Source organism: Pinus tabuliformis, chromosome 4_2, assembly GCF_031772625.1.
Source record: "Pinus tabuliformis cultivar Carrire ecotype Pingquan chromosome 4_2, CPIR1, whole genome shotgun sequence".
Lineage (NCBI taxonomy): Eukaryota > Viridiplantae > Streptophyta > Pinopsida > Pinales > Pinaceae > Pinus > Pinus tabuliformis.
Window position 1 is genome coordinate 1184008633 of NC_142304.1, and position 27690 is coordinate 1184036322.

The window sequence follows — 27690 nt, forward strand, 5'->3', positions numbered from 1 at the left end:
ACAGTCTGACATGTTACATTATTACCCATAAACACAAAACTACCATTTACATCTTCATATGAAGTAAACCAATTTATGTGTGGACACATGTGATGAGAAGCACCAGAGTCTAACAGCCAGCTTTCAAAACCCTAAGAGACATTACATACAGGTGAAGTTTCATCTATCATACATAATTCTTCAGCAGATAAAACTTCGTCTATCATACTTGAATCAACTTGATTTGCTTCCTTCTTCGGGTTATCAGACTCTTTTCGTTTCCAATAGTGTTTCTTCAAGTGTCCAATTTTATTGCAGTGCCAACATTTTGCCTTACACTTCTTTCCCTTTGATTTAGATCTGGAAGACCCCCTTGTTTTTTCTCCTCTTTCCTTTGACCGTCCTCTAGCTATCATGGCTTTTGATGCAGCTGTTTCAGTACTGGATTTCCTTCGTACTTCTTCAGATAAGAGAGCTCCCACAACTGATTCAAATTTCAAAGAATCAACGGTGCTCAAACTGATTGAAGTTACGAAGTGGTCCCATGACTCGCGCAGAGAACACAACAAGGTTATAGCTTTGTCTTCTTCCTGAATTTTAACTTCCATATCTGATAATTGGCATATAAGTGTATTAAAAACATTTAAATGCTCTGCAATTTTTGAACCCTCCTTCATTTGAAGACTGTACAATTGTCTTTTCAAATAAATTCTATTGGTTAACGACTTTGTCATATATAGTTTTTCCAGTTTTTCCCATAAGCCTGAAGCTGTACTCTCTTCAACAATGTTGAAGAGAACTTCATCCTCCAGGTATAACCTGATGGTACTAAGAGCTCGGGTATCCAAGTCCTCCCAATCTGAATCTTTCATGCTTGCAGGTTTCTTATTTGCCCCATCCAAAGCTTTGTGCAACCCTTGTTGCACCAGCAAATCCCTAACTTTTAGTTTCCATAGAGAAAAGTTGCTCTTGCCGGTGAATTTCTCCACCTCGAACTTTGCATTCAACATCATGGGCATTTTCTTTCCTACAAATCCTTCTTTTAACTAGGTTTTAAAAAAAAAAAACAAGGGTTTAGGGTTTCTTCAATTTCTGGTTTCCTCTTCAGAAGTCTGAGTTTTTTTTTAAATAAAGAAACTCTTTTCTACAATTCTGAGTTTTTTTTTTTTTTTTTAAATAAAGAAACTCTTTTCTACAATTCTGAGTTTTTTTTTTTTTTAAAACAAAAAATCCCTATTCAGATTTTTCCTGTAACTCTTCCAGAAAGAAAATTTGACTTTTGTTTTATAAAACCAAAAAACCCTTCAACAGATTTGCAAAAAAAAAGATACCCGTTGTTCTGGTTTGTTCAATTTTCAAATTGCTTTCAGCTTCAATGGACTTCCCCAACTCAGCACAGGCTCGAACTGCACTTACGTTTCCAGACAAGGCTCCTTGCTCCGATTTTGGACAGGGTCACGCAGAGGCGACCAGCACGCAGAGGGCCAGCAATAGCTCCTCCTCGACGGATTACACAGGGCCAGTGATCCACGCTGGTTACACGCAGCTCCTCGACAGTTTGCAACAGGCAGCGAACAGAAATGGGCCTGGGCTAGCACGCAAAGGCTCCTCACCAGTCCACGCAGAGAATGGGCCTCTGGCTTCACGCATATGCAGAGATCAGAGAGAAATGGGCCTCTGGTACACAGAGCCTTGGGCAGCAAACAGCCTCCTCACCAATCTACGCAGAAAATGGTGGTCCACGCAGTGTCTCAACAATGGTACACACAGTTCTCAGAGGAACCTCTGGCTTCCTCGACCAACACGCAGGTTCTGGACCACTGTTCCCTTGGGTTTCATGCGGAAACTGGACAGGGCCTCTTCGGTCCACGCAATGACGACTCTTCCTCTGGTCCATGACAGGCAGGTTCTTCGAGCTCTGGTCTTTAACACGTAGACCTTCGATGGATGTTGCCACACGCAGGCAGGCTCTTCCAGCAACGACGCAGCAATGGAGCACTGGACCACGCAGAGTGTTGCCTTCACACGCAGGCAGGCTCTTCCAGCGACGGCGCAACCTTAAAAAAAAATTATAAACTGCAAATGCCTCCAAAAAATGATCACGCAGGATTTCACCACCAAAAAATGATCATGCAGGGTTTCACGCGTGTTGCCCTTATTTTTTTCTATCACCAGTCTTTCACCAGCATTCGCCTCCAAACTCAACTCAACCTCGCTCCGACTTCTCCAAGACCTCCAACTCAACTCAACTTGGCTATGATACTGATCAAGAAAGAAGGTTAATTTAACCAAGAAAGGGAATGCAACTGAACATAACCATACAAGTAAAAACTCAAGATTTACGTGGTAAAACCCTGACAGGGTGTCAAGGAAACATCCACAGGACAAGGGATTGGAATCTCTATTCAATCAATAAATGATTCTCCTTACAATAGTTCGGGCATTCATCAGTTTTATATATGAGCCTCCTCAGTTACATAACTATTGATTCGGTATGAAACTAACTTGTCAATAACTAATACAATAGACCCAAATTTACATTAATTAGTTGTCAATTACCAACACTCCTATCGCTCTGTAAATTATATGCTTAAAGCTGAGGCTGTTTTTAAATTATCGATATGAATCTTTGTTTCCGTTAAAAAGAAAAACAATACTTCTGTCCAAATCAAGTTAGCCAAGAGGCTGAGTGACTAGACCATATCCACAACATACATTCAAATCTGAACATAAGCACAGTTTGCCTACCAAAGAACTAAATAGAATCCTGGATAGTCTTTCACAGTAAAACACCATTGATTTCTTCAGTAATTTTCCATCCCTCCTGAAAACCATGTGAGAAGCAGATATCACAGGTTATATAAATGTATGTATAAACAGACTGACCAATTTGCCAGCGCTTGACCACATTTGAACCACATATATTTTAACAACCAAGGAAAATGAATCTCCCTCCATCTATTATCCAAGCTAAATTGTCAAAACTTACATAACAGCGTCATCTCACAAACACATTAATCAGCAATCTGATCAGCAAGCCCTGCTCTTAAAAGTTCCCAATAATAGCTTTACTTGTACCTCCACTTCTGTGGTTCTCAAACTCTCACTAAATTTTGCAATTTGATTTTTAAAATAAGAGAACATTCAGTTCTGTTATTATTGCATATATGCAAGTATTTGAAGTCCAGTTGGTTAGCACAACCAGTTTGAAAATGTTGTTTCAAGGCACGGTTCAGCGTGAGGACTTCAGTAAGTCAGGCAGAGTCCTGCTGACTTACCAGCCTCTGTTGTGGTTGGCAGTTGAGCCGCCCTCATCTCAATATTATGGGGAAGAGAGGGGATCCTATAAGGTTTTTCTTTTATATAAATATAGGGTGGTTGGTGTGTACATACAGCGAGTATTTGTGACTAAACAAACAAATTTTTTTTACATGTTTCTCTTATAAACATTCTAATAATATTCCACTCAAACATTATTATTTTATTTTATCAATTCTGCTATCATTAACAAGTTGATTGTGCACAGAATATTTTTTGACAATTTAAGCAAAAAACACATGTTCTAACACAACATAAATTTTACAACATGCCATAAATTAGTATCAATATCCACCCTCTTAATATTAGTTGTTGCTTCAAGTTGTAACTTACAAATCCACAAAAAAATTTATAGATTAATTGTTGTGTGGTCCTACTTGGCACTCCTTTCGAAAACTGCAATACCGTCTACCAAAACTCACAACAGGCATGTCTAACAAAAATGAATGAGGTGGTCGGAAATATCAAACCAGCTCTTAAAACAGAAAACAATTTGCAACAGTAGTAAGCATAATACTATGACATCTTCCTGGAATGGAAGACGGAATAGGTATTGAAATATAGTACGTATGGTCAAGCACAAATGTTACATTAGTTCACCAGTCATCGTGAACCAAAGAACATATCTTAGGAACATGGCAGTGACCTAACAGTTAACAATGTTTGTGACAAGAAAATGTGCGCAAATGTTCTAAGAAAGAAGTTGTTTGTCATTGTGAAGAAGACATGGGAAAAATAACGGAGCAAAGCGCCTAAAATAAGAATGAAAAGATTGGTATTATTGCCAGTTGCTATGCTGAAAGAGCTCACTTTCTTGGGTGTTGCAACAACCAGTGGAGCCTTTGGGTTATCTGTAATAGCAAACTTGTCATGCATGAATCTGCTATCTACAATGGATTCATCTTTTGGAACAACCTTGTAACAGTAGCAGCTTTTCAGTCCCTCTTGGCTCTTGTAGCGCTCGTGATTACTGTTTTTTTACTTGTTTGAAGTTCCAGATGACAGTAAAATTACCAACACTAGCAACAAGATGCCACTCCTGCTTTCCACTCTCAGTAACCTGGAGAAACATAAATAGTGTCAGAAACATCTATTGAGTTTTCATTTACAGATTGTGACGATGCAACATAAATTCAAAAAAATTGAGAGATGTGGTTCCATGCAAGTAGGAAATAACTAAAAGGCATAAATTATTAAATAGTAGAAATATAAGAATAGTAAACGATATAAGAATAGTAAGCCAAATACCTGATCATTATAAAAGCAGTACTACAGCATATTAGAATGACTAATGTCTGGTTTGAACCAGTTATCTAAGAAAATTAAAGGTTGCTGCCGATTTGGTGACTATCTAGGAAAGAAAAAAGCCAGGCACTTCATATGACATGTGATCATCTAGAGCAGAAAGATTGACAAGAGAAATTATCACATCATACAACAAACAAGATTGAATAGAAAGCTTCACACAAAGCCTCCTGGAAAGTATGCGACTAACTATGGGAAAAATTGTGGAAAAGTAAAGTCATCAGATTCTTTGAAAATAGTTCAAATATACATGCAAGAATGAATGTTTTACAGTCACAGCAACCATGATCAACTGGTCGCAAATCACGTGAGCACATCAGGGATTCTATCAGAAGTAAAAGCTTTGCAAATAACACAAACATCTCAAGTGCATGGACAAAGCATATAATCAAGTGCATGCGATTCCCCAGCATAAGAAAAATGACTTGTTTGTATGGGTTGCCAGTCCCACTTATATCGAAAAGATAAAACACAATGCTCTTTAGCAGGTAATTCTGCCTAAACACTTCCCTTTTGGGGAAAAAGGGAAAACACGTCCCCCATACTAGAAAAACATTTCCCCAAGCACCCCACCGCCAATGCGGGGAAAATATGGGGAATGTATCGCAGTGGAACACTGGTTTTTCAATATGTCAAAATTGATAGGAAAAATGTTGAAAAGGGCCCTTTATAAGAACAGCATAGATCCATCTTGCCCTGGATGCATTTAAGCACTGAGAGGGATAAATAACAGATATAAAGCTCTTATCGTTTAAAATATTCAAGGTTTATATATATATATATATATATATATATATATATATATAACACTTCCTTGAAGCACATTATTCCTCTAGGCTAAAATGTTCCCATGTATACAAAAAACTATATGAATTTCATATCTATAACCATTTGAAAAACATTACCAGAATAAAACCATTTGAAATCATTAAGAGAGGCTTGGTTTGATGGCAAATTACAAAACCATTACCAGAATAAAACCATTTGAAACTATTAATAGAGGTTTGTGACTATATGGCAAAGTAGAGGCGTTTCATAACCCAAACCAAGATTCAAATCCACTAGAGACACATTTCCCCTGCATGAGTCGTCTCAGCCACGCAAAGCGGATATTGCAAGCAGTTGAAACCAGGTGCAAATCACAAGTGACATTGGTATTGCATGAGCCGTCTTAGCTGTTAAAAACCGATAGTGTAAACTATCTTCCTCTCCATTAATCAAATATGATTTACATATATACAGGGGTATTGTCTCAAAATAGGAAAACTATCTTGGACACACGATCTGTTGGTTGAGAGAATATCTCAACCACACACAAACATAGGAACAGACTCCTCTAGATAGAAATAATCACAACTGGGACAAGTAAGAATTACTTATTCCAACACACCCCCTTAATGAGTACTTGTCTCGATATCAATTTACAAAGTCTAGTTGTGGTCAAACATAACAAAAAAATATGTTGATGTCCATATAAAGGAGCAACCATCCACCGGAATGCATGGGTGCTAACTGCTGCAACTGCCAGTCTTGTAGGATGTCCTTCGCATACATGGTTCTTTCAACCATTATAACTGCATACATGTACCTGTACTTGTAAATCCCCCTCCAATATCATCATGGATTTTATCGGATTACCCGTAACCATGCTCTGGGTTTTAACGGATCACCCTCAACCATGCCACACTAAGGGCTCTCAGCCACCAAGGCTCAACTCAGCCATGAAGGCTCAACACAGCCACGAAGGCTCAACTCAGCCATGAAGGCTCTAACACAACCTCGAAGGCTCACCACAGCTGCTCTAGGCCACAAATCTGCCACTAGGGCACTCCAGCCACTCTGGGCTACAAACCTGCCACTAGGGCACTCCAGCCACTAAGGCTCACCAAAGACCCGACTCAACTAGGCCGAGGGTTTTCTCGGCTAACCCTAAACCATGCCAATAGGAATCTCTGTCCCACTTCACTCTTACATGTGGTTTCTGGCTTACCACAAACTAACACTGCAAATACAAAGTGGTTTTTAGATTACCACGAACTATATGGGGTACACATGCCTTACAAGGCTTACAACACAACTCCAACTTTTGGAGTTACTAGGTACATACCTTACAAATACCACTACAAAACATCCTAGACTTGATTACACATGTGGTTCACATTACAACATGATAAAGTCTATTCCACAAACACAAACAAACTCACACTAACTTTCACCTAGTTGTCCATCATTGTTTAATCGTTGTTGCTGCTCGTTTAACATCTTGGGCATCTTTTTCTTTGTCAATTAAATCTTGGAAATCCATGCTTAACCTGTCGTCATTTGTTATAGTTGCGAATTCTAACAAAATAACTTTACCTAAATTGAGTTAGCTAGGCTCAATAAGGCACAATAATTTTATCATGACTCCAAGAAATAAAAAATAAACTTTCAGATTAATAATTGATCAAATTTCTCTATCTCTACCCAACATGACTTTAGATCACTATTTGAAAAGCAGTCACAGCACAGTTAGCTCTCCACTTAGATGAAACTCCATGTTCACTGTACCAAAGTCAGCACTCTGCCATCAGCCGATCCAGGTCGCACAAATCCAACCTTAGGCAAAAAATGCCTGGTTCAAACGTGCAGAAAATGGCGTGCTGCTTGGCACATCATCTGGCTAATTCTCTGATTATCAACGAAAATCTAAAACACCAATTGATTCAAGGATGCCACTCATGGACCAATGAGGGTCGTTCTTGCAAAGTTACCAATAGACCATTCTTCATGGCCAGAATTAGCGACAACTTTGGCGTCACCACCTGATTTTGCACGACCCGAACGTGAAGTCTCATGAGAATCCCTACGGCCGCGACCTTCATCTGCAGGTACGCCATGTCCTTACCCAGGCAAGTCCTCAGCCCTGCATTAAATGCCAAGAACTTGTACATGGACTCGCTCTTTATCCTCAACTACCCGTCGCCGCTCACATCAATCCATCGCTCGGGCTTGAATTCCAGACTGTCGGGTCCCCAGACGCTCTGCATGCAGCAATAACAAATGTGGATTCTATAAGCAAATTCTTCAAAAAAAAAAAAAAATCAGGCATTTTCTAACAACAATCTTAGTGGCCTCTCCTTGGCCTTAATGTGCTCGTTTGTTGTGGCCACCGCTCCACAGACTGCTCCGGAGGGAGAGAAGTTTATATCGCAATCTCTTGCCCATCGTTTGGATGGTTATTGGCCACCCAGTCTCCAGATCCCAGTTCTCGGCACCAATTTTGCCACTGGAGTCAATCCTTCTCCACGTCGAGCCACCGATCGGCCTTCAAAAACGCGCTTTCTGCTGCGCTCAGATCCCAGCAATTTCAACACAAAATTTTCCACCGCCAAGAACTTTCGTAACAACAACCTTCAAAACCTCCTTTTTCGTAACAACAATTTTGATATTAAATTGAAATCATTTTTCTCTGGTTCGCCACACGCAGGTCGATATTAATTTGAAAGCTATCTCACTGCAGCCACGAAAGCACCTGCACGCAAAACTCCCTCTGCCCGACTGATGAACCCGAAGGTTGTGTGCAGAACTCCCTCTGCCATGATCTGATCACTCCTCGGTAGGCTTAAATAAATGGACAAACCAAAACCAAACATTCAACAAACTGTTTATTTCCCTCAGCCCAGGAGGGGCCAAGCCCAGAAGGGGCCCGGCCCTCAGGGCTCTGATACCATGTTAAAAACTGATAGTGTAAACTATCTTCCTCTCCATTAATCAAATATGATTTACATATATACAGGAGTATTGTCTCAAGATAGGAAAACTATCTTGGACACACAATCTGTTGGTTGAGAGAATATCTCAACCACACACAAACATAGGAACATAGTTAGGAACAGACTCCTCTAGATAAAAATAATCACAACTGGGACAATTAGGAATTACTTATTCCAACATCAGCCACACAAAGAGGATATTGCAAGCAGTTGAAACCAGGTGCAAATCACAAGTGACATTGCTATTGAATGCTGGCTCCACTGCATTGTAATGATCTTAGATTGGATAAGAGCAAGGTGCTTTGGATGAATATATATTCCCCCAACCATAATTTCTTAAACAAAGAGATCCTCCTCAAGGTGTTGTCAGCTGGCCACATTACATTTTAATATGCCCAGATTGTGAAAGGGTACACTTGTGGAACAATGGTAATAAGATGTAATAAATTTATCAAATCCAACGAACGATCACAAAAGTGGGTCAATGGGTCGAACATGTAATCCCATGTAAATGGGATATGGGAATGCTACTTCTAGATCAGTACTCAAAGTGAGAAGCAAAAGAAAAAGAAAACAGAGCTTTAGGAACTGTTAACTAACTGTCAAGCAAAAAGACAGTATAGATGCCATGATACAATAAGAGAACCAGAGACTGAGGATCTTGTGGCTGCACAGGAAAGGGTTCTGCACGTCCCGATGACTGAGGGAGAGGGAGGAGACCTAGGTATGGGCTCGTTATTATCAATCACTGTGAAATGGTCGATGTTTTGGCAGAAGATATCCTCAAGGGATCAACTGGGGCTGGGTGGACCCAGCTATATGATCCTGGGGAACGACAGCACAGAACTAGGAAACATTACTCTCCTATCATCCATGGTAAAGGGAAAGAAACCCTGGTAGAGGCCCGGCTGCCCAGCTTAAACTGGAGCGCAGTAGGAAGCATCTAAGAAAAACCAAACAAAGCCAAAAATATAATATAATATAATAAAAATCTGAAACCTAAAATGCTGAGCAGATAGGTCTATGGTACTTACCCAAGAGAACTGGCCACCGTGGAATTTGTTCTTCTTTCCTGCAAGATGCGAAAGGACCGGAGTTAGCTTGAGCAGCCTTGGAGCTGCAATCTAATTCCCCATCCTACCACTGAAACCCGTCTTCACATTCCCATCCTTGTTTTGGCCATTCTCATGGAAGTCTTTCTATAGAGGCGGATCTTCCCATCACCAGAACCGACCACCACACACCCATCACCAATTGAGGCAAAGCACTGGAAATTTGTCCCTTCGGAGAATTGATGCCCACCCTCCCAATTCAACACAGGGCTGGCAATATCCTGAACATTGCCATGCCTAACTCTCATGTCCCACCTGCAGAGCCTGTTATCATCGACACCTCAGAAGGTGAACTCAGAGGCATCCAGCTGGGAACTCTTGCTATTGTTGGTGATATTCCTCATTGTAATAGAGGTTCCATCTTTCCGGAATTTTCATTATGTTACGACCGTGCCAGTCTCGATATCAAGCTGGAGAATACCGGTGGAATAAGGCCTTCCCTCTTTTGCGGGGGAAACTGTGGTCTAGGGCCCCCCATGTTTAAACTCTGGATACCACCTGTGGCCGCTTCTTCGAACTCTTCTCTAAAGAGGGGGAAACTGTGGTCTAGGGCACCCATGTTTAAACTCTGGATACCACCTGTGGCCGCTTCTTCGAACTCTTCTCTCTAATTCTTGTGCGAAGGGGTTTGAGGCGACGTATGACGAGTGTCGGCGGCAGACAGGTGCATACATGCGAGGCCGGTGGTTACAGAAACAATCAACAGTTGAACCAACTGTTAGGCGGCGTAAACCAAGGAGTCAGTTGAAAGTTAAAGCGGTCAATGCAAATTGCGCCACAGTGGCAGTTCTTCCCAAAGAACGCCCCCTAATAATTAGTTAATAATATAAAAATCATTGAAAAATACATAGACTTGTGAACTCAGGTGTATAAAAAATTTGCGTTGTACCAGCCTCGCAGTAGAAAATTTGCGTTGTACCAGCTTCGCAGTATGCTTTAAAACTGTTCCCGTTGGGTTAAGAGAATTTTTTTTAATGCAAAAAACAGTTTAACGGCCTAAGATCTATGAGGATTTTTTGCGGGTTCAATATGCAAAGGCATATGGTCTCTGGTAGGAACAGGTTAAAGGCCCAAGACCCAAAAGCATCTGGACTCTGGCAAGAGTGAAAATCAGCTAACAGCACAATACCAGAGGCATCTGGCCTTTGGCAGAGTTAAAGTCTGTCCCCTTACTGACCACGGGTTATTCTAGGTAGTCTGGTTTTCCTTGAATAAAGGTGATGAGTCAGCCAGCAGGTGGACTGATTTTCCTTGAATAAAAATGATGAGTGAACCAGCAGTGACAGCAGTGACCTGATTTTCCTTGAATAAAAATGATGAGTGAATCAGCATTCCCAGTTAACTACCAGCATTCCTAATTAACTACTAAATATGATTATCCTGTTAATTGTGATAAAAATTTTCACATGTGTGAAAAACTCTCCATTTTCTCAACTCAACCAATAAATGTTATAATTTAAATTGAATACATAAATTTATTTGAGGATGACTGAAAATGTGCTTCTCAATATTGTTGGGAATCACTTTTCAAAAGGGAGCTACAAGTATATCCCTGTACCTGCCAATAGAATATGTTATAATTTAAATTGAATACATAAATTTATTTGAGGATGACTGAAAATGTGCTTCTCAATATTGTTGGGAATCACTTTTCAAAAGGGAGCTACAAGTACATCCCTGTACCTGCCAATAGAATGTTTGAAAATATAGATTCCAAACATAAACACGAACTAATTTTGATAAAAATCCACGATAAGGATGTAAAATGCAAAACTTATAAGTAAAATAGTAATTAAATCTATATTTAATTTTCATTTTCCAATCCATCTTCAAATTATAAATGAATTTGCAACTAATTAGTTAGTTAGTTTAATTATTTATTTATGTTTGTTTAATAGTTTTTTCTGGATTTTTTTAAATATATTTGAAATTTAATGAAAAAACTTGTTTTTTTTTTTTCCATTGGAAAAAGCTGTAACTTTTTATTAAAAATAAAAAGTTACAATTGCAGATGTATTAAGCATTCCCATAAGCTGCCACATGGGCTCGAGTGCTTTCGCACCCCAAGCAACGTTAGAGGACTAACGTGCACAAAGAATAAGAACAGAGAAAGAGAGGAGAGAGAGAGAAAGGGCAAAAACTAATACCGGCGCTTCAAGTTTTTCTCCCCTTCTTCTTTTCAACCTTGCGCCACTCTCCTTGAATGGGCTCGATCGAAGCAATGACTAACTCGGATTCTACATTCTGTGGGCCTGTTTCTTTATCTGAGTCTGAAGTATCTGGGTGGTGATGCCGTTTGATGCCTCCCATGCTTGGATCCACGCTTGTCATCTCTACCTGATTTTGGTGAATCTTTGTGTTCTTGTTTGCTGATGTAGTAAATTTCCCTGAATCTGTGGACAAATGTTCCTGATTGTTTGCCGTAGGGGTGGCCGCCGTGGCATTCTCCCCAATAGGATCATCATGTTGTTCAGGTGGGAAGTTAGGCTCCCCCTCATCCTCTGTTTCTTCTTCTGGATTCACTGTACGTTGCCAGCCTCTTGGTTTGTGAACTTGTTTCTTGTTCCTTCTGTTTTCTCTTTTGTTTTGCGGACAGTTATTATTTAGATGTCCTGTTTGATGACAGCCTCGACATCTTGTTTTAATGACTCCTGAACTGAAGTTTTCCTTCATTTCTATGTAATTCACAATCTCTATAAACAAGCAAGTTGCAACAAAATGCAGTTTTGCCGTTGCGTGAATTGTGAACTGCCCTCGTTCCATATAAACATGAGAGAGAGTTTTTTTTCAGAAGAAAAAGCGATATAGATTATATTAAGACAATATAAGAAGCCTGATAAGGTATAAAAGGGAGCAGCTTGTGAGGCTTCAAAAAAACCAACAGACATAATTTTACAGATATGTAGGGGATCACCAAACACATGAGACATATAACAAAATGACCGAGAGGAGCCAAGCACAGATTCAAGGCAAAATATACAAAATAGCAAAAACTAGAAGAGACCTGTTGCAAGCTGAAAATGAGCCTGATAAAGCCCAGGGGACAGATAAACCGAGAGCAGAAAAAACACAACTTCCATAAAACATTCCAAATACTTATTTGGGCATCTTTCTTGGGATCGAATCATAGAACGCAGAAATATTATGCAAGATAGACTTGTAAGGGATCTTTGAGTCTTTGAAAATCTTGAAATTCCTCCCTTTCCATGCACTCCATAACATAATGACCAAAAAAATACGCGTAGACTCCTCTTGCCTGCCCCACCACGCGAACGCTCAAGCGTGAGCGGTCAGTGCATACACCAAGCATCCAGCCAACAGCAAGCAAAAGATATTTACAGAGACTTGAAGATTGCGAAGAACAAAGTGCACTTCTAAACGCCGTAGTCTTTAACGCGACTTTTTGAAAGCTTTTCCGGCGATTTTTTCTGGTGAAAATCCGGCAGTAATTTATTGGAATCCAAGTTTGATAACTAGTTTCTGCACAATGAAAGCGTCTCAGGGGTTTTTCAGGGTGCTGAATCCGAATATGCAGTGAAAAAACCATTTTAACTGCAACAAATCATGATTTCATCTCAATTTCTTCTGCCGGATTCCGTCACCGGAATCTCAAAAAGTCGCATTATAGACAACTCCCTTCTAAACAAGCCCGAATCAACTTGCTCAAGCTCAGAGAATAGAGCTGATAATTCAATTTTAATAATCCAATTTCCTCAATGAGAATAGAGCACAGAGCGTAATACTTTAAAAACTTTCTTCTGGGTATTTAAGGAAGAAAAAAAGCCTGAAAAAACATTGAAGGGTTGAATGACAAATAGTGTACATGCCCATAAAACCTCAGTCTTCAGGCAATCAAAGTATGCACAACAAATGAGCAAAGAGTCAAATGACCAGCTGAAAGTTAAGGTTGAAGGGAGGAATTTGAAATTCGGATAAGTTGAATGATTAATCTATTGCTGTAAAAGGAATAATAAGAGAAATAAGAAGTCAGATTTTTTCATCTTAGAGATTAGTTTTGAGGGTGTGGTCTAATTAAGTGAAAAAGTTTATTAATCATTTAATATGTATAACTGAGAACTACTCCCAATAAAATTTTTGTTTTGCGAAAAAAATAACTACTCCCAATATAATTTCATAGGTGGAAAAAGTTTTTTCATCCTATAGTCTAAGGACGAAACGAAGAACAGAAGAAAATGTTGCTACAATCTGCAGAGTAAGAAAAGGATGCCTGGGATCCATCACACAATAACATGAATGCTTACAAGATGTTAAATAAATTGACAGGGAAGAGGAAATCAAGTGATTTATTGTTTGATTTGATTTTATCGAAGACTTTGGTGGCCTTAGTATTTATTTGAAAATGGGTTAATAATAATTTATAATAATTTAATGTTATTTAAATTATAAAAATTAGTGAAATTATAATTTTATTTTAAATTTATTATTATTATATAACAATAAAAAAATTAATTGAGTTTAGTTTAGGTGGTTGGATGGAATAGTTATTATCCTCCCCACCCAATTTAAGTCTTGCAAGTTAACATGTTGATGCTCTCAAATAGAGTAACTAGTACCAGCAACTTCTCTCTTGCCTTGGAGCTAAAAAAGAAACTAATTTTCTTCTTTGAGGTTACCTAATGCCCAAAATTTTTAAAAGCCCCAAGGGTTAGCTCAAGTGGTCTAGAGCCAAATTTGAGGTCTTATGATATTGTTGCTAGTTGTTATTGATAGCCAAATTTGAGGTCTGATATTGTTGCTAGTTGTTATTGATTCCCTTGGGGCCAGGTCCCATAATCAAGGCTGAAGGTTTACTCAGTTTACCATCCACTAAATGTGAAGAAGTACTCCAAACTTTCCGGTGCTTTCATTCCAAGTAAAAATAAATAAATAAATACGTAATAAAAATAATATAGATATAGATATAAAACAATATTCTTAACCCTGGAGATTTAATTTCAAGTACTCCAAACTTTCTCGTGCTTTCATTCCAAGTAAAAATAAATAAATAAATACATAATAAAAATAATATAGATGTAGATATAAAACAATATTCTCAACCATGGAGATTTAATTCCACTTTATTGGAGATTCTTAACCTGTAAATAGGCTTTGTTACAATAGCATGGCTTATCAATAGCACATGCCCAAAAAAGTCATTACTTCATATGACATTGTTTATATGACATGTTTTCTAATTAATCAATTTAATTATGAACACTAAAAGAGCCTAATTTCTTTGTTGGTAAATCTCAACTTTTTATTTGTACGCTATTATGAATATTCTAATTGCTTTGAGATAAATCTCAATTTTTTATCTGTATACTACTATAAATATTCTAAATTATTCCATGCAGATTAAATCTTTATCATCCACCTAATACTAATATGTTCACTTGGTGTAGTTCAATTAATAATGGTTGTGAAAATAAAGTCTCACCCAACAGAAAATCTTGAGTTTAAATTTTTTACTATCCGTCAATCAAAATGAAAAATTTAACATGATGAAAATACAATCCTACCAAATTTATAAAAAATATATACTTAAACAATTAATTAAAATTATGAAAATCTTATTAAACACTTTTAAATTAATTAAAGGACAGCTACGTACGTACCCACGAGATCCAGATTTGTAGGCCTTGGAAAACATCATTATCCTTATTGTACAGGATTTTAACGCATTCAAAAACAACAACTATATTGCTTATCATTTCCCCGATTTTAATTAACCGTCCTTTAAAATCAAGGTAAAGGGTAGCATTAACAGGCGACTAAGGTTAAGATGGATGTGTACTAATTATATCAAAGGTTAAGCATAGGGTTTTTCACCTTTGCCTTGTGGAATGTTTATTAAAAATATTCATTAATATATTTATGTGAGAAAATTTTAAAATAATTATATCATATTTTTTGTATTTAAGTTTGATTTATAATGAATTAAACAAAGTTTTTATGATGAACCACAGTTATTGGTTCGAAAGGCGTTGGCCAAAAAAATCTTCCATGTGATTTCTACCAAAAGACTTTGTTTAATATATTATATTTATTGACATATTTCTTTCAATATTATTTTGAAAAAAAAAATTCCCCAAAATTTGAAACTAAAAATTATTCAAGTGGTTCATTCATTTAACATAAATATAAAGCTCTTGTTGTATTTACCTGACCACAACAACTTAAATAAAACAAGAGCATAACACATTTTATTGTAATCTGGAAACTACATTAAATGTAAAAATGTCTTTTGAATATAAAAGGTTATAATCATAGAAACATTTTAAAAATATCTTTTAGGGTAGGTGCGACTTTATTGTTCACATTTATATACATTTAAATGAAGAATAAAAGAGGAATAAAATTCAAATTCAATTTAAATGATGGTATTGGCCAAATTATATGAAAAAAATTCCGTCTCAAATAAGGTATTTCTTATAAAGTATTTATTTAATATGAAGATGTCATAAGGTGGACTTGTGGTTGATCACTTAAATGAATTTAATATGGTTATTAGTCAGTTAAGTTATCTAGGGGTAAATTTTGATGATGAAATTAGGGTTTTGTTATTTATGTGCTTATTGCCATAAAGTTTGAATGAATTAATTCTCGCTATTAGTAACTTTGTCTCTGGATCTAGATGATGTTGTTAGTGTCATCCTTAGCGAGGAAATGCGACAGAAAAGCTCTAGTGAGACATCGGGTGATGCTTTAATTGCAGAGATTAGGGAAAGAAAAATGGAAAGAGAAAGGAGCCCAGGAAATCGTAGTGTGTCAAGAAAAGGTAGATCCAAATCCAGATCGGAGATAGTGTGCTGGAAATGTAGGAAGAAAGGACACCTGAAGAAAGACTACAAATCTCAGAAGGGAAAAGAAGGAGATGGACAGCAAGAGAACAATCATGAAGTGAATGTGACAGGGGATGTGTTGCAAGATGTTTTAATTCTTTCATTAGAGAATATTATTGATGTTGGGTGGTAGATTTGGGGGTCTCATTCCATGCCACACTTGAACGGAAAAATTTTCATGACTATGTTCAAGGAGATTTTGGACAAGTTCGTTTGGGTGATGATAAACCCTATAAAATCGTTGGAATGGGTAAGGTTTTTATAAAGCAACAAAATGGAAACCAATGACTATTGAAGGAGGTAAGGCATATTTCAAAAAGAATATATCTAACTTCAACAAGGCAGTTAGGTGGTGAAGGTTGTGTAACTACTTTTACAAACAAAACCTGGAAGGTCACGAAAGGAGCCCTGTTAATAGAAAAAGGAGAAAATTTTGGTACATTGTATTTATGTAATGGTATTTCTAATTATATTAATGCATTAAACTCCACAGGAGCAAATACGACATTGTGGCATTATAGGCTTGGGCACATGAATGAGAAAGGGATGCAAATTCTTCACTCAAGAAATTTGTTGCTAAGATTGAAGCATGTTGATTTGGATTTCTGTGAGAATTGTGTTTATGGAAAGCAGGACAGAGTAAGATTTATCAGGGTTGGGAAAGAAAATAAGAGTGAAAAATTAGAGCTTGTGCATATGTATGTATGGGGACTAGCTCAGGTATCATCTCTCAGTGGCTCTCGCTATTGTGTTACTTTTATTGATGATGCAACTAGGAAAACCTGGATTTATTGTATTCGAAATAAATCTGATGTATTTGGTACTTTCAAGAAATGCAAAGATTTGATTGAGAATGAGACAGGAAAAAAGTTGAAGTGTCTGAGATCAAACAATGGAGGTGAATACTACAACAAAGAATTTGATAACTAGAACATGGAATTCACAAAGAGAATATGGTTCCAGGAACACCACAAGAAAATGGTATGTCAAAAAGGATGAACAAGACAATCATTGAGTGTGCAAGGTGCATGAGATTACATGCAGGATTTCCCTTACAATTTTGGGCAGATGTTGTAGATATTGTTGTTTATCTAATAAATAGAAGGCCTTCAAGTTCCTTGGATGGTGGTATTCAAGAGGAGGTATAGACACGTTAAATGTAAGCTACTCATTTTTAAAGACTTTCAGTTGTGAAGCCCTTGTCCACATTAATAAAGAAAATAAAATAAAACTCAAGGCAAAATCAAAGAAATGTACCTTTATTAGATATGGCGTTAATGATTTTGGTTATCGCTTATATGATTATGAAAATCAAAAAATCATTAGGAGAAGAGATGTCATATTCAATGAAAAATTATTGTATAAGGATCAAATGTAGGAAAAGAAACGGGAAAAGGATAACAAAGAATACACAGTGCTTGATGAGATCACATAAAAAGTAAAGGTGCCTGAAAATTATAATTATCGGCAATTATAACAACAACAAGAACCAAAGCAACAACAAAAACCTTAAACACCTGAAAGTGGTGTTAGAAGATTTACTAAGATAAGTAGACCACCTGAACGATACTCTCCTTCATTATATTATGTATTTTTTATTGATTCTAGTGAAATAGAAAGATATGAAGAAGCAATGCAGGTAGAAATGAGGAAGTGGTGGGAGCAAGCCATGGAAGAAGAGATGGACTCCTTGATGCATAACTTGACTTGGGACTTAGTCAAGTTTCCTATAAGTGAAACAACATTGCAGAATAAATGAGTTTACAGGTTGAAGGAAGAAGATGGAGGAAAACACAGGTATAAGGCTAGACTTGTGGTGAAGGGGTTTGCAAAAAAGAAAGGCATAGACTTTGACGAAATTTTTTCTCCTGTTGTTAAAATGACTTCAATTAGAACTATTTTAAATCTATTGGCAGTAGAAGATTTGCATCTTGAGAAGTTAGATGTAAAGAAAACCTTTCTCCATGGGGATTTGGAGGAAGAAATATATGTACAACAACCACAAGGGTATGAGGTTAAAGAGAAAGAGAAATTAGTGTGCAAGTTGAAGAAGAGCTTGTATGAATTTAAACAAACTCCAAGGCAGTGGTATCTAAAATTTGTAGGCGTTTATCTGAATAAGGTTATACGAGATGTCACTTTGACCATTTTGTTTATCTTAAACGGAAAATTGACGACAACTATATTATATTTCTATTGTATGTAGATGACATGCTTATTGCAGGGTATAACATGCGGGAAATAAATGTGCTCAAAAGAAAATTGAAAAATTCATTTGCAATGAAAGATTTGGGTGTTGCAAAGAAAATCCTTGGTATGAGAAAAACTAGAGACAGGAAAAATCACAAATTAACATTGTCTCAGAGTGAGTACATATAAAAGGTGCTGAAAATATTTAATATGCAGAATGAAAAACCAGTTAGTCCACCTTTGGCTAGCCATTTCAAACTAAGTAAGGAGATGTGTCCCAAGACCGAGGAAGAGACAGATTATATGTGTAAAGTTCCATATGCATCAGCAATTGGAAGATTAATGTATGTAATGGTCTATGCAAGGCTTGATATTTAACATGCAATGGGAGTTGTAAGAAAGTATAATAACAATACAGGAAAAGAGCATTGGATGGCAGTAAAGTGGATTCTCGAGTATTTGAGAGGTACCACAAATAAAGCATTATGATTTGATGGTTCAAACATTGCTCTACAAGGATATATTGATGCAGATATGGCAGGTGATAGAGATAACATGAGGAGCACCACAAAGTATGTGTTTACTATAGGTGGAACAACTGTCAATTGGGTTTCGTAATTGCAAAGCAATGTTGCACTTTCAAAAATGAAAGAAAAGTATGTTGCTGCTACATTGGCTAGTAAAGAAATGATTTGGTTAAAAATGTTTATGGATGAATTGGGAAAGAAGTAGGAGACGGGCAGGCTATATAATGATAGCCAGAGTGCCATTCATCTTACAAAGAACTCAACATTTCATTCCAAGACTAAACATATACATATCAAGTACCATTTCTTACGATCAGTGTTGGAAGATGGACAGTTGAAGCTGGAAAAGATACACACTAGTTGTTAGTTCCCTATAATACTAGTGATTCCCCCATTATTATTGTCATTGTATCCCTTATTGTTATTGTTTTGCCCTTATTGTCCCCATATTGTTATTATTATGCCCTATAGAAGCCCACTATTGTTATTGTTGTGCTCTTATATTATTATTGTTATGTCAGCTTTGATTATATTGTCACCCCTTAGACTCCTATATATAGAAAGGAGGCTTTGTCATTTGTATCATCCAATAATTGTTCATTTGTTAATGTAAAGGAGGTTGCCCCCTCGAAGAGGTTGATTTTGAAGTCGTTGATCTATTTTTTCTATCTTTTTGTGAGTTGGTTCATAACAGTAGCCATAATCTTGCAGATATGTTAACAAAAGTTGTAACCAAGGATAAACTGATATTTTTCTTAGTTTCAATTGGTCTTCAAATATGATGGTAAAGATGGGTAATAGCTAGGTCCAAGTGGAGTCATTGTCCAACAAGTAAAGCAATGATGTAGTTTATATAATTAGTCTCCAAGTGGGAGATTGTTAGGTGTAGAGCATGATTATCTTCTTGATTCAGAGGTCTCAACCGCGTTGGACCCTAATTCCTAAATGGGGCGACAAAGCCACCAATATGATAGTTGTTAGGGGGGTCTGGGTGGCGGGGGGAGTGGGGCATGGGACGACAAAATAGATGAAAATTTTCCTTGTAAAATATTGTAATTTCGTAGTCAATCTGGATCGTTCATTAGGCAGATGATATGACGATAAAAGTTATGTTAATTTATGGTTTTTTTCCCTAAATGATGACCCTCAATTTATATGAGGGAATTATATTGTCGTTGTGTATTATTATTCTAAGCGATAGAGAGAGAGAGGAGGATGTGTGTGAGAACAAAGAGGAAATTACAACGGATCTGTTGTAGGTTGTAACTCTTCATTTTGATGGATAATATAAAAGGAAGCACTGACTATTTCTTTATAGACGTAGCCCAAATTGGGTGAACCACGTATATCTATGTCTCTTGTTTTATGTGTTTTCATAGTTTTGTTTCCGCTATATTTTATGTGTTTCATTTCTTCGTGAATTAATTTCTAACAACATATAGAAGGAAAAGGTTTTGCAACCGAATGGATATGTGAAATACTTAATGTTAACATATCCATCTGGAATGTAGAAACACGAGATATTTCTTTGAGATTATATTCATCAAACACTTCATCCAAAATCATGTACCTTTTGCATCTACCAATGTCAACATCACATGCACACTACCATGCACTTTTGCAAATTAGTAGTTTCGATAATATCATCCATAATGACAACACACAAGGAATACTCCAAGTAATGTCGGAAATAAAAACTGACATTTCAATGTCAAATGTGCCTTATAGACATCCTTTTAACAATGAATTTGTTTCTACTACATCATGTACCCAACTAAACTATCAGTCAATTGACACTGTAGCATCAAGAAAAAAAAAATTGTTGAAGTGGTTAAACACTGCACATTATCAAACACAAGATGATCATTCTTTGTCAATGCATACGCAAAACAACAAAATAGTCTCTATGCCTTTTTCCAATGGAACCAATAAGGAACACGCTTGCACCAATAAAATTTGCAATGAAGACACAAGGTTCCTTGGTTTACGAAGAACGGAAAAAGCATGTGAAATCAAACAAAGCAACTGAGAAATATTTGCAATCAATGGAAGACACACCTATAAATGCATGTTGTATTTGTGATAGATTGTACTTTGGAAAAGACATGCGACTCATTGACAAAGTTGCATTGTCCACTTCTCTCTATCTCATGCCTGCAATAAAAGTCAAACGAATCAAAATAATCATCTCAAGTGCATGGACAAAGCATATAATCAAGTGCATGTGATTCCCTAACATAAGAAAAATGACTTGTTTATATGGGTTGCCAGTCCCACTTATATCGAAAAGATAAAACACAATGCTCTTTAGCTGGTAATTCTGCCTAGACACCTCCCTATTGGGGAAAAAGGGAAAACACATCCCCCATACTAGAAATGCATTTCCCCAAGCACCCCACTGCCAATATAGTAAAAATATGGGCAATGTATCCCAGTGGAACACTAGTTTTTCAATATGTCTAAATTGAAAATGAAAAATGTTGAAAAGGGTCCTTTATAAGAACATAGATCCATCTTGCCCTAGATGCATTTAAGCACTTAGAGGGATAAATAACAGATATAAATCTCTTATTGTTTACAATATTCAAGGTTAAAAGGGATATATATATATATATATATATATATATATATATATAACACTTCCTTAAAGCATATTATTCCTCTAGGCTAAAATGTTCCCAGGTATACAAAAAACTATATGAATTTCATACCTATAACCATTTGAAAAACATTACCAAGATAAAACCATTTGAAATTATTAATAAAGGTTTGTGGTTAGATGGAAAAGTAGAGGTGTTTCATAACCCAAACTAAGATTCAAATCCCATAGAGACACATTGTTTGGTCAATTTAGTGTTGTCTAAATTGCTACTTTTAATTGTCAACCCAGGGCTCGTAAGCTGATGAAGTGAGGTGTACTATATGTACTTAGATAACCTTTTCTAAGTCTTTTGTCGTTTTTATCTTTTTAGTTTGTTTTTGATTGTATCTTTCCTAATGTGATGTGATTGAGATGTAATAAAGCGAGTGAATGTGGGTGATTGTGATGATTTCTAAGTGATTTCTTGAAACTTAAAGAGTATTCTAAAAGAAAACTTGAACAATAACTGAAATAAAATCAAAGCTCAAAATCAAATAAAGGACTAATGGCATCGGCCTAGTATCTCTGCTGCTGATGAAAATGAAAATGAAATCTATATTAACTCAATTAAAAGCAAGAACAACTACTTTACACTATTTTAACTCTTCATTTTAATCTAATCAATGTGAAATTTAAGTGAGACAAATCACACTATTTTAACCTTTTCTTAATCATGTGAGAACAATTATGAACAGGTCAGTAATGTGAGTCTTAAAGCAAAATAAAACAAGCTGCACTAAGTGATATTTTGGCTCCAATAAAGTTAGTTGATTATAGAAAAAGAACCATCAATAAATGAACAACTTGATCACTACTGAGCAGAAAGTAAAGTGCAAGTTAAAGAAATGATACTAATGAAAATCAAACTGCAGAAAAATAAAGGTCAGCAGCCTAGACAAGATGATCACACATGCCACTAGTTGTAACAAGAAAAGAAAGAAAACTGTCCCGGGCTCACCTAAGAAACCTGCATAACGCACTGATCAGTCATGAACAAAAGTGCAGAAATGTAAATCAGCAGAATTCAAAGTTTATGTACACTAATATACATGTTGAAAAAAAATAAAATGCAGCAATTCATAAAGATAACTGTACATTAATATACATGAAATCAGAAAAATAAATGCAAGAAATTAAAAGTAAAACTACTGTACAGTGGCTGCAGCAAACAGGGGCCCTCTGCCTACTTCAGCCAATCCAAAGAGCAGTTACACGCTTAGAAATAGAACAATCTTCTCATAGATTAACAGCAAATGTAAAATACAGTGGGGAGCTTATAAAAGGCTTACAAAAGAGGTTTCAACAGTGTTTACAAAATGGATTAACGACTAACTATCCAGCGTTCAAAGACGCTTTATTTATAACAGAGGAAAGCAAACTAACTTAACGAAAACTAAGCTATTCAAGCAGCTGTGTAAAAAACATGTAATCTTGCTGCGGCCTCGGATTTAGGCAACGGTCGTTGTGGGCATTCAATCTGCTGTTGGATTCATGTTTCCCACTGTCTTTGTGGCTGAGGAAGATGCCACCTGTTCTTCACGTGCTCCAAAACAGAACAGGCAGAGCCGTGCCACCGCCAATGACTTCTGTTGACCGTATTTACCTCCTCGTTGACCACGGGTTTTTATGACCGGTTTGGGTGAGCTGGAAGGACACACACCATGTCCTTGGTTCCACGAACTTGCCCATGTGGCTCTTCTTCCCGGAGGACACCTGGAACATATCATTTAATAAAACGGTTGCGGAATCCGGGGTTGGCTGCGGAAACCGGGATCAGCTGCGGAAACCCTGTGTGAGCTGCGGAAACACAGCACTTTGAACCAAAATTCTAAACCAACAACAGTCATTAGCATAATTAGCAAACCATGTAAAAAGTCCTAAAATACAATGATTTGAGCAATTTGATGGAGGGAATGAGTGGCAAAAGAAGGAAATGAATAGGAAAAGGAGGCTGAGAGGATGTGTAAAGAAGTGTAGGTTTGAGGCTCAACACACATTTCCCCGCATGAGTCGTCTTAGCCACGTAAGGAAGATATTGCAAGCAGTTGAAACCAGGTGCATATCACAAGTGACATTCGTATTGCATGAGCCATCTCAGGCATACAAAGAGGATATTGCAAACAGTTGAAACCAGGTGCAAATCATAAGTGACATTGGTATTGCATGAGCCGTCTCAGCCACTTAAAGAGGATATTGCAAGTAGCTGAAACCAGGTGCAAATCACAAGTGACATTGGTATTGAATGCTATCTACACTACATTGTAATGATCTTAGATTGGATAAGAGCAAGGTGCTTTGGATGAATATATATTCCCCCAACCATAGTTTCTTAAACAAAGAGATCCTCCTCAATGTGTTATCAGTTGGCCACATTACAACTTAATATGCCCAGATTGTGAAATGGTACACTTGTGGCACAATGGTAATAAGATAAAATAATTTTATCAAATCCAACGAACAATCACCAAAGTAGGTCAATGGTTCCAACATGTATAATCCCATGTAAATGGGATATGGGAATGCTACTTTTAGATCAATACACAAAGTGAGAAGCAAAAGGAAAAGAAAACTGAGTTTTAGGAACTATTAACTAACTGTCAAGAAAAAAGATAGTATAGATGCCACAATACAATAAGAGAACCAGAGACTGAGGATATTGTGGCTGCATAGGAGAGGGTCCCACAGATCTGATGACTGAGGGAGAGGGAGGAGACATAGATATGGGCTCGTTATTATCAACCACTGTGAAATGGTCGATGTTTTGACAGAAGATATCCTCAAGGGATGAACTGGGGTTGGGTGGACCCAGCTATATGATCTTGGGGAATGACAACACAGAACTAGGAAACATTGCTCTCCTATCATCCATGGTAAAGGGAAAGAAGCACTGTTAGAGGTCTGACTGCCTGGCTTAAACTGGAGCGTAGTAGGAAGCATATAAGAAAAACCAAACAAAGCCAAAAATAAAATATAATATAATAAATAGTTGAAACCTAAAATGCTAAGCAGATAGGACTATGGTACTTACCCAAGAGAACTGGCCACCATGGAATTTGTTCTTCTTTCCTGCAAGATGTGAATGGACTGGAGTTAGCTTGAGTATCCTTGGAGCTACAATCTTATTCTCCATCCTACCACTAAAATTCATCTTCACATTCCCATCCTTGTTTTGGCCATTCTCATGGAAGTCTTTCAATAGAGGTGGATCTTCCCATCACCAAAAATGACCACCACACACCCATCACCGGTTGAGACAAAGCACTGGAAATTTCTCCCTCTGGAGAACTTATGTTCACCCTCCTAATTCAACACAGGGCTAGCAGTATCCTAAACATTTCCATGCCTAACTCTCATGTTCCCTTGCAGAGCCTGTTGTCATCGAGACCTAAAAAGGTGGACTCAAAGGCATCCAGCTGGGAACTCTTGCTATTGTTGGTGACATCCCTCATTGTAATAGGGGTTCCATATTTCTAGAATTTCCATTATGTTACGACCCTGCAAGTCTCGATAGCACGCTGGTGAATACAGGTGGAATAACGCATTCCCTCTTTTATGGGGGAAACTGTGGTCTAGGGTACCCATGGTTAAACTCTGGATACCACCTATGGCCTCTTCTTCGAACTCTTCTCTCAAATTTTTGTGCGAAGGGGTTTGAGGCGACGTATGACGAGTGTTGGCGGTAGATAAGTACAAACATGAGGCCGGTGGTTACAATACGGTTGGCACTACTGCAAATCGATTCCAAACACCAAAATTCCAAAGGCCAGAGTTAGTGATGGGACTTGCTTTCATATTGCACAGAAACATTCAATAGTTGAACAAACTACTATTAGGAAACTTAAACCAAAGAATCCTTGAAATTTTAAGCGGTCAATCCATATTGAGCTACAGTGGAGTGGGCGTTAGTGTTTTCCAAAAAACGTCCCCTAATAATTGGTTAATAATATAAAAATCATTGAAAAATACATAGACTGTAAACTCATGTGTATAAAAAAAATTGCTTGCACTAGGTTTGCAGTATGCTCTAAAATTGTGTTTGCCTGGCTAAGAGCCCATTTTACTTGGATGTAAGGAAACAAGTTAACAACTGTTGAGCTAATTTATAGACCTAAATTAACACAATTATTTCTTATCAATCCGGGTTGTTTATGCTTTGAGGCAAGTTCACTATATGTGAAGACCAGATATAATCAAACCTTGAAAGAGAAGTTATTCAAAAGCTAAAAGTAATACATCCTTTAACTCTAATTCAATCAGCTTAAAAAGAGAAAAATATTGAAAGGGTTCTTGACCTCAAGAAGTCCACCTTCACCTCAATTATCACTTAATGAATCAAAGATTGAAACCAAAATCTTAAGATAGACAAATTATTAATGAAAGAAGCTCTTAAATTAAGAGACATATAAGATATTCCATCATAATTCATTCATCTCAATATCCAAATCTCAATGAAAATAAAACTACTTGCATGCAAACAAAAGAAACTAGTTTTGATTCATCATTTTAGCAGAAGGGATGCCCAACTTGAACACCTGTTTTTCCAACTCAATAAAGTGATGAATAAGCTATTAATTAATGAAATCAATCACTATGCATAAACCATAAAGCAAACTGAAATAAAGCTTTGAAAAACTAGTGCTACAATCAACCAGATTACAAGGAAATGAAACTAGTTAACAAGGAAGTGTACTTAGCTTGGAATGGGGGCCCTCCACCCTTGCCTTGCACACTTTGAGAGGTGATATCAGAAGCTTAAATCAGTCACACATCCATAGCATTGTACAACAAAATAATAATAACACAAGTCTTCAAATTAACTCCTCAATCCAAAGATGTCACAACATAAAAGTATATCACAAAATCAATACATAAGCCATCAAAGTTTTGGCTTTAAATAAGAAGTCTCATGAAAAAACTGATCTATATTCACTCAAACAAACCCATCTACTCTCATCCACCTATCTAAGTCGAATTCATTATCCCCATCCCAAGAAAGATGACCATTCCTATGAAATCTCAAAACTGCCCTATTTCTATGGGATTCCTGCATGACTAGTCATGGTTGACTAGCACCAAATGGGCCTAATAAAGCTTGTTCTGTTCGAACTAAGCATTGCTGGCTTAGTCCTAGTTCCCAAGCTGTCAATCCATGCATTCCATTCGTGCCCAAGTGTCCTACAACCATACCAACCATAGAGCTATTACGGGAATTTCTGAATCTGCCAAATTTGCACTAAAAACCAAATTTTCATAAAAACTTTAGAAATTGAAAAATTAAAATTAAATACCTGAATGGATATCAAATATACATCAAAATGGGATAAATGAAGGGAAAATGGATGGAAAATAGATGGATAAGTAAGTTTCTTTGAGCAAAAATAATACCAAAACTAAGGCCCAACATCTCTCCCTTGCTTATCATCAAGCATGTCCCCATGCTTGCTTGCTCCTCTTTGACCTCCGTCTTTCTGTAGTAGATGCTGTACCTGTAGATGCTTCCTGTTGTGCTGCCCTGGCCAAACAATCCAGACCTGTATCATGTCTCTCCCTAAACAAAGCTGCCTTGACCTTTTGTTTTTCATATTTTGCCTGCCACATGTTCTTTTCCTTCAGCCATTTAAATGCTTGCTTAGAAAGTAGATCATTTTTCCTTTTTAGCCTCCCCAATTCTTCATTCAGTTTTTCATTTGCCTTAACCAATTTAGCATTATCTTTCTTATTTGCCTTGTTTTCTTCTTTTAATTGCTTCTCTAAGATTTTGCTAATTTCCAATTGGTCAGTTAAATCCCTGATTCTTCCCAAATTAAGTTCTCTCTCAAAATCTTGTGTTGTTTTCATTAGTGATGCTGTTGCTGCATCATCATATGAAGAATCCTTCTCAAATACCTCTTGTGCAATATCATTCTCTACTAGCTGTCTTGGGGAATATGTTTCTACTTCCTTCTCTAAATCAATGGGACTCTTATTCCTAAATCGTCTAGGAATTGACATAACAGATGTTTCATTTTCTTGCATGGCCAT

General features: G+C 37.1%; 1 pseudogene across 1 annotated transcript; it reads right to left on the minus strand.

Moving 5' to 3' along the window:
- Positions 1-3802: 3802 nt before the first annotated feature.
- On the minus strand, positions 3803-27690 carry LOC149173910 (protein CYPRO4 pseudogene; annotated as a pseudogene). The gene is made up of 3 exons (XR_016259313.1): positions 27556-27690; positions 9392-10076; positions 3803-4357 (listed from the first exon to the last, which is right to left on the minus strand). The product of XR_016259313.1 is annotated as a protein CYPRO4 pseudogene (transcript).